We start from the raw sequence: 11,036 nt of genomic DNA, 5'->3' as shown, positions 1-11,036 counted from the left end.
CACAAACAGGCCCTACACTTCTAAGGCTCCGTGGGTCTGAAAAGAGCTGATTAAGGCATTATTAACCAGCATGCCATACTATATAACCGCAACTTTGCTATGAACTAAAAAGTTGCACGATCAGGAGCACAGATTTTTCTCTTTCAGCATTTTGTCCCTAACTGTTCCCAGGAACCGTTCTGGCAGTTCTCTGGGGTCAAGTCCTCAGAGGCATCTCTTATCTGCACAAATGTGTTTGCACAAACCTCCATCCTTCTTGCATACTTTTTCTGAAAGTCGTACGCATATCTGTACTCTATTATTCAGTGCACAGAGAGAACAAGTAATATTGACCATTCAATAACTGAAATAATCTGATAAAGAGGCTAATTGAATGTAAAACACCATTTTCTAGTTATTGCAAAGAAAAATATTGATAGACTTACCTTTTTAAATAAGCCAACAGAAACACAATGTCACCATCCACATTTTTCACAAGTAAATATATTTGCCACTGAAGAGGGACTCCCATGAACTAGCTGGTTTTTAAATTCCTCTTGTGATTGTTCATTTAGGTAGAAAAGAGCCAAATTTCCAAGCTTGGGTAAAGGCATTTGAGACAAGGCGCACACAGTTATGAGGTAAGACCTATCCACCTCTATGCACATGAGTAGTCAAGGAACTAGAAGCAAGTGAAAGGTAATATTAACTGAGATCAACAGTTGGCAAGTAAAGGGAAGCCTTTCCCTTCACTGGAAAAGAGATTATGCTGTTTATAGATGAGATTCACTAATGAAAACAAGTCTTTGAAATTATTTATCTTCATCATACCTTGGATGATTATTTAAAGCTTACCTAGAATGAGCTTTCACGTCAGAAATCTTGAAAGTCATTTTACGTGAAGCAGATAGTACTGATGGAGTAAAAACACAGTTAATTCTCTGTTAACTTCAGGGCTCAATATTAACAGTCCTTCCTTGGGCTGAAGGAAGGCAGTTCTGAGCTCACAAGGGTAGAAGCTAGGGATGCCATACAGTGAGTTTAGGCAGGAACACACGTCTAGAAAACTAGCAGTTGGAAGTATTCAGAGAGTGTAGATCCTTCTGTCCCACATCAGAAGGTGAGAACTTACATATTTCCATTAGAGGCAGGAGTAGATTCTCTACAACAGAAGTGCTTCCTAGAGAGCTGGATTTTTGCAGATGGATATGTACACACTTCTTAAAACAGTGTGGGCAAACCTTTATTTCAAACATATTAAAAAGCATTACAGTGTTCATTCTGGCACCAGCTCAAATTTCTCCTGGTATTGAACTTCTTCCTGTACCGATGGTTCGCCTTTGCTGCTTAAAAATGTTCTTTATCTGCACGTGTGTGCACCTGGTGAAAAAGTCCTGCCATTAGCTTTAGGTTTTCTTTAGGCTTTCTGCTTTCTCAGATGCATCTATGGAAGTTATTTCTATAGACAGAAGTTTATTTTCCCTCACTTTATATGCAGCTGTTCCGACAAAGATATCATACCAACACAAAATTTCCCCCGCTGTTCTAGGCTTTGAGTTAACCTGCAACTTCAAGGTATTAACATATGTGAAAGGTCTTTTCCTTGCATAAAATCTTTGAAATAAAACCTGATGTACTGATTAGCAATACATGATTTTGGCAGAGTGTTACTGGGCTTGTCATGAGAATTATCTAATGAAATTCTGTAGCCTGCATTCTGCAGGTTAATCTTATTTATTTCTTCTTAACTTGGAGGGACAAGCTCTTTTCTCAGGACCAGAAATAACACTTTGGAAAGCATCTACCTTTATAGGTTTCTTTATATTAATCAAAACATGACACCATAAACTGTTTTCAGCACAGATGACAGAAAAATTCTTTTTAAAATTGTAGATGGGGCATTTTCCTCCAGTGTGTTTTGAACTTTCTGTTTGGGTTTTTTTCTTTTCCTGTTGATGCAAACTAACCACGTGCATACAGGTGCTCCAAAGAGGTTTCAGAGAAGGCACACTGATGATAGTCTGTAGGGAAAATTAATCTCAATAATGGTTGAGGAAGCTTTGTCAACAAAGACTGATCAAAGTACTAAAACTAATCATTCTCTATCCAGACGTTATGGAATTCAGAGACTCCTTCACAGAGTACTGGATGAAAAATTAGAACAGGTTTCTAGAACAACAGAATACCAAAGCTACAAATGAAAAGCATTTCAAAGGCACTTTGATTAACTGAACTGGAGTTATGTATTGTGCCAATTGATCTCTGTTTCTTTCTTGCCAGGTATTGTTTCTTGCCTCTCAAAGCAAACTGACTGTATTCAGCAGTGACCTTAAAATTATCATTAGAGATATGACTGAGAGAACTTTGGATAGCCTCAAGCTATTCTGTGTTTATGAGATCACAGCTTCCTTTGAACCTCTTCATTTTGAGGACATGCTGCTGTTGTATTCTAGTTTCTTGAAACTTGTAGGATCAAACAGGTGTTTTAGATGACAAGTCTGGTCTTCAACTGTCTTCTTAGAAGACATTTTTTAGAGTTTCAGCCATGATTGCCAATGACTGAGATAACACACTTCACTTTCAAGTTTTTGTTGGCACTTAAAGGCAACTCAAGGTAGTTATCCAGAATGAACATATTTAACTTCTTTCTTTTTAATTAATTGACTTACAGGCTTTTAAAAACACCTTGACATACTAAAATTCAAATGACATATAACATTCCAGTTCTTAATTATGCAACAGCTGAAGTGCAAGATATCTGTCCAGTCTGGTACCTATCTGGTCTTTATGACCAGGACTCACTAGGGAACCATTATTTACATTTTCTGAATGTAAATACAATGTGTTGCAGTTGTTCCATGGTGAATTCCCGCTTTTTGGATATGACCATTATTGAACAGGCTTTCATACCACTATGGATAATTCTGTTGAGTCAGTAGAGCTACATAGGCATAAAACAGCCACATGAAAAGATCAGATTCTAAACTTCAAGTATTTAATGTAAAGTAGTCAAAAGTATAAAACAAGAAAGAGACAAAAGAAATGAAGCAAGTCAACCCTGAGTTGCAAGAAAATTGGGCTTTTAGTACATGTATGGATAAACTATGGAAAATTCTTTTTTAATGAATAGATACAGAACGAAGCCTGCATGCAAATATGCTGCATCATGATGTATAATTACTGAAAATCTCACATCTTTCCAAATCAATGGTGTCAATATACTGTTTTTAAAAAAAGAAGCTACTTTCACCTTTTGATAAAAAGTGGGATTTTGACCTTGTCTAAGCATAATGTGCATCAGAGTTTACTGTATAATTTTCTTCACCAATTAGCATTTGTGTTATGTAAATTCGGTAAAGCAGTTGAAAGCTAAAATCTCAAATGAAGTTTGCATCCAGTTACAGTATTGCAAAATGATTCTAACACTGTTCTATCATTATACATTTCTTGTGCCAGAGAACATCTGACTCAGAAGACCATTATCTGTCTTAATCTACCTTTTCCAGACCAGCAGTTTTAAGCTATCTACACAGACAGCATATCTCCACCACTGAGTGATACACTCTAGTCCTACTACATTATTCATCTGAGCTTTTGCTCTAGGAATAGGATACTACCATACTGGTTTCTCAAACCTCAGAGCAAAAGGAAGCCATTCAGCTTATGAATCATAATATGTCTTGAGACATAAAATGCTTGCCAGCAAGGAGAAATGCACTAGATGAAAACACCAACAGTGCAAAATCTGTGCTAATGAGAACTACAGTACTTAAAGCACACACAGATATGTAAAAAGGTGTAAAATCTAAATAGATGCCAAAATAAATAAATATAGATAACAAACCCCTGTATTGTCTTGAAATGAAAAAGTTGGCTACGTCAAAATTTCAAATATCAAGCACAGCTCATCATGGAGCTGTTCCGTGTTCTCAGCTTGGTATTTAGCATTTGCATTGGTCTCCTTCCAATAATCCTGAAAGGTGTTTAATTTTTTTCTTTTTTTTCTGGTATTCGGGATATGCTATCCTTACTTCTATCTGTAATGAACAGTGAATCACTTATTATACAAATCTTCAACATTTCTTGGAGATGAAATTCAGTGAGCCCATATCTTTCCAGCAACTCAGGAACCATTCTGCTTAGAAGATTTTTCAGTAGATAGATACTCATACTAATTGCACAGGTTATGTTACTTTGACTACTGTTACACAGAGATACTATTATATACATAAAAATATAAGTATTGCTTATTATCTAGTGTACATGGTCCAGCCGACTTTCAAATTAACTTTATTCTGAAGATAGCTGCACCTTTACATTTTAACTACTTAAACTTTATAAAGACCAGACCAATTATAGATAATGGGAATGAATAAAGTTGTGTAAATTACGATTTTGGGGGCATAGTGAAATTGAAAAATTAGGAAAAACAGCCAGTAGAATGTTTGCATTTCTCAGAAAAATTATGGGGGAAAAAAATTTACGGTCAAACAAAAATGCTGTTTGATGTACAGTAAAATCACGTTTCATTCAGGGGTTAATTAACATCCTGAATGAATAGAAGTCAACTTAGGTATAAAAGGTGAAAACATGAGATTTCAACTTAAAAATTATGAATTTATTCCAAAATCCATTTTTTCCTGTATGCATTATTTCCTATAAAAATTTGCACAACAGGAAAAAAAAGTTAATAAAATTACAAGAGTTTTTCTCTAAAATACATAGAATTGAACAAAGTAGGCAATTGCATATGTACTTCATAAATCCATGTGCCAATTAGATCAACTGTGCAAAACTCAGTAAACAACCCATTACCTGTCCTGTACATTTGGCAGGTGTAAAAATAGGCATTTACTGAAACAACAGTGCTGGTTTATATTAGTCATTAGTAGAAGTTATGTTTAGCTCTCCATGCTAAAAATATTAGGTTCGCAAAGTATGACAGAAGAGCTCGGTCCTTTAAAATGGTAAGTTAGAAGGAATATTGGGCTTTTACAATGCATAGAGACAACCGAGCCAAGTCCTGTCATGAAACTCAAGAGATGTTAAAAATTACTCTTGTGAGTAGTGTAATTAAGGATTTGGTTTATCAGCTAGGAAGCAGGAGGCCATTTCAAGAGGCAACATCACAGAATTCTCAAAAACAAAAAGGGTAATAAATTTCAAAACAACTTATCTTCCTTACATTCTGAATTGAGGTGTGGTTTTCCCCCTCTAAATGTGCCTTAGCAGCATGATCTTCATTCAGTGCAGACTCTACGATTCTTCTGTGAATCTATTTGTATTCTCTCTGAGCCAACCGAATTATGTTCCGATGCTGGCTTTATCTGAATTTATAAATTATGATGTTTGGGGCCCTTCCTTCTATGAAAGTGACTTTTAAAGGCATTTTAAAAGTTACTTGGTATTGAAATGAGGAAAAGACTACGCATTTGGCTACATTATCAAATTTATGAGTGTAAGCCACAAAGCAAAATTTGCTTTTTATTGTTTCTTTCTAGTATAAAAAGAAGTTTCCAACCTCTCTGAAACAAAAAGTGTGTAGAAGGGTAGGCCCCTTTGTGTTTCATTGCTTTTTGGAGAGCAGAAAAGGAAGTAGAGGAGAAAATATTCAGCATTACAATTAAAAATATAGGATTTGATTTTACTTTTCTTTGGGAGAGGAATGCTGATTTGAAAAGAAAAGAGGCTTTCTCATTCTTTAGCAAGATCTGAAAAGAATCTATGAAATTCACAAAAAAAAAAAGCCATCCTTCCCACTAGAGACTATTGTAAAAATTTTACCACATCCAGGAATGTATTTAGTTTCCAAGTTACTGCCTGGGAATCCATATTTCTAAAGAAATCTGAACAAAGCACACTGGCTGTTGTAGTTTTTGTTTCCAATTGTATACACAGCCAGAAGTACTGATTCCTCTATTTAGACTGCCTATCACTTCTCAGTCTGAAAAAAACTCTCATTGTACACATGGGCGTGGAGGGGGAAAGGGTTGTTTAATTTGAAAGACCTGCAAACGTCATGGTTGCAGCTGGAAACATAAACTTGGAAGCAGTAGTAGCTGTTAGGTATATCTCTTATTGAGCATATCAAATAATAGCACTGGGTTGCCACCTTATTTGTGATCTTCAGTGACACTGCAACGGCAGGGAAGAGAGAGTAAAGTTGAAAGAACCTGGGACACAGCACATAGTTGTACAGTCATAGCTGTGGAGTTCCAGCAAATGTGAATGAATTCAACAGCTTATACGTGCATGAAGGAAAAATAGGGAAAAAAGTAGAAGATTTAGAGAGGTGCATGACTGAAAGGAATCTGGGATTTTTTTGGACGAGAAACTGGTGATAATGTGTTAGAGAACACTGAAGAGGAACTAATCAAAGATGGATGGCATTTCGCAGCAGGCCATTCCGCAGAAAAATTAATGTCATATAGTGCTGCAACCAGTGTCCCGTGAGTTTTCTGCCATTATGCATTAAAGAAATATCCATAGGAAGATATATGTTCTGAAGTCCTTACTGCCTATTTTAAGATGTAACAGTGAAAGAGCAAACACAGCAAGAGAACATGAAGGAACATGATAATACAAAGTAAATTCTATTTAGTAATTATTTTTAATGCTATTAACATATAAGCTTCCCTTGAACTGAATCATGCTGCAAAGCTGAAAAAAACTGTGTGGGAAACATCTGCCTGTCTTGTGAAAGTTAGAAAACTAAAATGTTGTCACATTTCACATTTTGCATGAAAATCCTTTAAGTGTTTATTTATTTGTTTTTAATGAAAGAAGAAAAGGAATCTCCCACAACAGCTGCTGAGCTCAAGCAAAGATTGGAAGTCCTAAGCTCAAGTGTCTGCTAAAATTAATGTTTGTTTGTACAAACAGGAAAGAACATGGAAGATTCCTATTGCATATCAGCCAGTAGCTTGGTGGTTACGGTTTTACCTGTGATGCGAAAGTCGGGGTCAAAACTCTCATTGAATCAGGAAAAACAGGGACCTGAATCTGACTCACCCAACACTGGTAGGCTCTTTGCTATAGACACGGGAACACTGTATATTCATACAATCTCACCCTCCTCCCTCAGAATAAATTGCGTCTTTGCTAAAACCTTTCTGCCAAAACTAGCATATATTTTACAGTCAAGAGTGCTGGCTTCCAGACATTGACCTTTTCAAGTGAAGACCCATTCTGTTGAAACATTACTGAATAATTATAGAACTGTATCACTAACTTGTAAGAAATGAGTTGTTTGATGCAGCTTAGCAGGTTTATTATTTCCCTTTTCAGGAAGAAAACCTAGAAGGAAAATATAAAAAAAGTTAAGGTGGAAAAGTCAATCTAAATTGGGTAATGCCTTAATACCCTGGAATTTCAAATTCCAAAAAGCAATTCATGTTCTGAAGCCACTATATTATAAAAAGACTAAAAACTTCACTGCTGAAATTTTATACGCTTTTAAAACTGCCCATAAAATTGTGACTCATATCAGCTAGATCAGGCTTTGCATTTTCTTAGTGCAAAATCACTCATACATCTTGGCAGTACATTTGCAATGTAGTCCGCTTGCTCTTTTAAAAATAAATAGGGTAGAACAAAATAAGATATTACGGATTTATCATGATTCCTCCAGAAAGTGGTCTCATTTGGACAACAGACAGGAAAGGAAAACGGAAAGCATGTGACACTAACACTATCTTGGGTTGTTTGCCATTGATTTTTCTAGTGTAAGTTAAAAGTTAAGTTGACTGAAAAAACAGATTAATACTTTTCTTGAATTTCTTTCAAAAACCTTATTTTAGTGATATAATCTTGTTGTGCATCTTGAAAACATATGGCAGCCATGGGGTTACACACTTGTGTATCTGTGTTTACTGCTTCCTTTCACCAAAAAGATCTCAAAAAGGTTTATAATGAATCTGTAATGAGGATATATAATTTTACCATTGAAATGTGGCTACCTATTGGGTAGACAACGACTCCCACTTGTAACGACATCTTTCAAATCATTTAAATGCATGTTACATATGCAACTACTTCCCTTAAATCTGTGGAACTGCTCATATGTCTAATACTGAAAACAATCTCTTTTCCATGCTCCGAGCATTATCATCATCATGTACAGCAGCTGAATTCAGACAGTTCGCCTCATGTCACCAAACAAGGGTGAGTAAATCTGGTCAATAACCTCAAACGGAAGCACAGGAAATCTGATGTTTAATATACAGCAGACAGAATTTGTGTTTTGAAGGGTTTACCTAAGGTGAAAGTCCCAACAGCCTGAAACTAGCACCCTGGAAAGAGGAATGAGTGTGTTGCCTGCCCAGACTAGAACATTTGAAATCTCCAAATACTGATCCTTTTATAGCTGTATGTTAATAGGCTTCCTTACTCTTTCTAGGAGCATTCTTAAGTAAAATTACTCTATAAAGAAATCCCTAAGAATTATTAGGTAAGGTGTTTGAAAAAGTCCTCAAGAAGGGATCCAGATTGACTGTAGTAGAGGCATATCATCAGTTGGACCAGATGATTGTTGTAGGTCCCTTCCAACTGAAATTCAATTCAACTCCTATTCTATTCTATTCTATTCTATTCTATTCTATTCTATTCTATTCTATTCTATTCTATTCTATTCTATTCTATTCTATTCTATTCTATTCTTACTCTGTTCTGAGGACTTCCCAGTGAAGGACGGCACCACCACAGTGCAGTGGAAAAATTGCTCTGCCCCAGTGGAAGCTGGGAGGAAAGAACATCTACAACAGTGTTTTTCTTCTTTTGGCTTTGATCTCTTTTTAGGCAATAAAGAAACAGAGCACCTTTCCCTGAAAAGCTTTGAAAAGTATAAATACCCCCCAAGTGTCTGCCAGAAAGTAGTGTACACTGTAAGTGCATATTCCTGTGGGGTGTCCTGCCTGGTTTGAGAAAGTTCAATCTAGGGCACTCACTCTGAACACAGGGAAGTTTGGTCTTCCCTCTGGCCTCTGCCAGAATGTTTGTTCTGTAAAGCGTGCTCACTCATTTCACCCTGTCTTGTTTTTCTCTACTATTTTTGTCCTGTCTAATTAGATTATAAACTCTGTGTTTGTCTCATATGTTTTGTAAAATGTCTGGCATAAAGGGCCACTTATCTCAAGTGACCCACTAAGTGCTGCCATAATGCAAATAATACTGATGCATCCTGGTGTGACAGTGTTTCACCTTAATGTGACACCAAAGGCTGGTACTATCTGGTGCACTTTTAGTGCTGAGAGGAGAAACAAACTCCGGGTATGAAAATGGGAATCTAATGGGGAATAGCAGGGAATAGGACTGAGCAGTGGAGGAAAAATACAGGAAAATGAACTTCTGTTAAGACCAACTGGAGACTCCAGATCTGGAAAGTGCGAGTTGCTTCGCTTGGCAACCATTTACCTGCCCTTCTGTGGCATTTGCCCACACACAGGAATATTATATATCTGAGGGCGAGCAAAAGAGCTTTTCAGCCCAAGGGATGCATGAGCTGTAATCTCACCTTTTGTCTGCTGACAAATATGCATGTGTTTTTCACAACTTCTGTTCATGATCCATCTTTGCAGACTTTCTCTAGAGCGGGATTTAAGGGAGACGGTTGTTAGTTACTAGATACAAAGATTCACTTGGCTCACTGCTTTTCCTATGTGCTAAGTTACTCTGTGTGAATAGTAAGATTCCCATTACAGACTCTTCAGTTACAACTAGGGACGCACCCCTGATTTCCAGTAGAGGAGACTGAATTCTGCCATGTGAAAGAATGGGTATTTTTCACTTCCTATTTGCAACAGCTCGCAATACCAAGAATCCTGACAGTCTCATACAACTGACAAAGGTATAGTGCGTTTTCTTCTAAGTAATGGGCCGTATAAAAGCTCACAGCCCGGTCTTCCACCAGGCATCCTGTTCAGCTAAATGCAGTAAGTCCTGCCTGTGGCCATAAAGCTATTTCCTGCAAGGACTGGTATGAAAAAGACTCCACATAGATGAAAAATGCTGAGCCATCTGAAAATACAGTGCAATGTTGGACAGGTTCCTGAAATAGTTCTGAGTGAACTAGTAATACAAAAAGCCGTATGGCCCTGTCAGTGCAGCTCTTCTCTGCAGGATGAATTATCCAGGGCTCTGTGCCTCCCTAATACAGTTCTATTGATTTTGAGACCTTGCTAGCTTGGGTATCCTTACGCAGCACAACGCTGTTTCTATGTATTCTTAGCACTCATTCTCAAGGGAGGCAATTAAGGTGTCACTGAGTCTTAATTTTCTCCATAGATGATATTTTCCTTAAGGCCCTGGCCCTTAGAAAAACAAAACAAATTGCTCAAGTTTCATTTCCAGCCCTCCACAAAGAAGTTTTCAGTGCTGTATACGGAAGTTACAATTATAATTTATTTTTAGAGGCAACTAGGAAGATACGTCAATGATTTAGAGAAATTAATTCCACCTGGCCTAAAGGAAACAGATCTGACTGACAACTCTCAAAACTCCTGGATGGTGAACACACCACGGAGGGAGCAGAAGCGCCCCAGCCAGGGAGCTGCCCAGCGAAGGGCTGAAGCCCACGCTTGCGCCAGCGAGGAGCAGATCTGTGCATGAGGTGAGATGCCAAGGACCCACCACCGGCACTGGACGTGGGGAGCAGGTACGTCGGGCTGGCTCTTGTCAAGTTCCAATACCTGGAGCGGACGGAGCTCACGAGTGGCATTTGCAGGTTGAACTTCATCTGGAAAAAAAAAAATTAAAAAATAAAAAAGGAGTCCTCAGACTTCATCAGAAGCACCGGGTCCGCCCCTTAGCGCGAACCAGCCGGTACGCGGGGGTGATCACCCGGGGTTTGCTCCAGGGCAGCTCCTCCCGCCCGGCCCCACACGACAAGCCCCTGGGATGCCCCGCCCTCGCCCGGAGCCACGCCAGGGGCGCCCCGCCGCCGCTGCCGCCGCCGCCACCGCCTCCTCCTCCTCCCGGTACCACAGGCACACCCCCGGGCCCGCTCCCCGAACAGCGACCGCGGGGTTACCGCCTACCCGCCGCCCTTGCCCCCGCCTCAG

The 11,036-nt window shown here is 38.4% G+C and overlaps 1 long non-coding RNA gene across 1 annotated transcript; it reads right to left on the bottom strand.

Moving 5' to 3' along the window:
• Positions 1 to 5,731: 5,731 nt before the first annotated feature.
• LOC135313342 (uncharacterized) lies at positions 5,732 to 11,005 on the bottom strand. The gene is made up of 3 exons (XR_010372965.1): positions 10,665 to 11,005; positions 9,491 to 9,561; positions 5,732 to 7,275 (listed from the first exon to the last, which is right to left on the bottom strand). It is a non-coding gene; the product is annotated as an uncharacterized LOC135313342 (long non-coding RNA).
• Positions 11,006 to 11,036: the final 31 nt, after the last annotated feature.

The sequence above is a fragment of the Phalacrocorax carbo genome, chromosome 5 (assembly GCF_963921805.1).
Source record: "Phalacrocorax carbo chromosome 5, bPhaCar2.1, whole genome shotgun sequence".
In the NCBI taxonomy this organism is placed as follows: domain Eukaryota; kingdom Metazoa; phylum Chordata; class Aves; order Suliformes; family Phalacrocoracidae; genus Phalacrocorax; species Phalacrocorax carbo.
The sequence above is the reverse complement of the archived record's forward strand: the minus strand, read 5'-3'. Positions and strand labels throughout refer to the sequence as shown.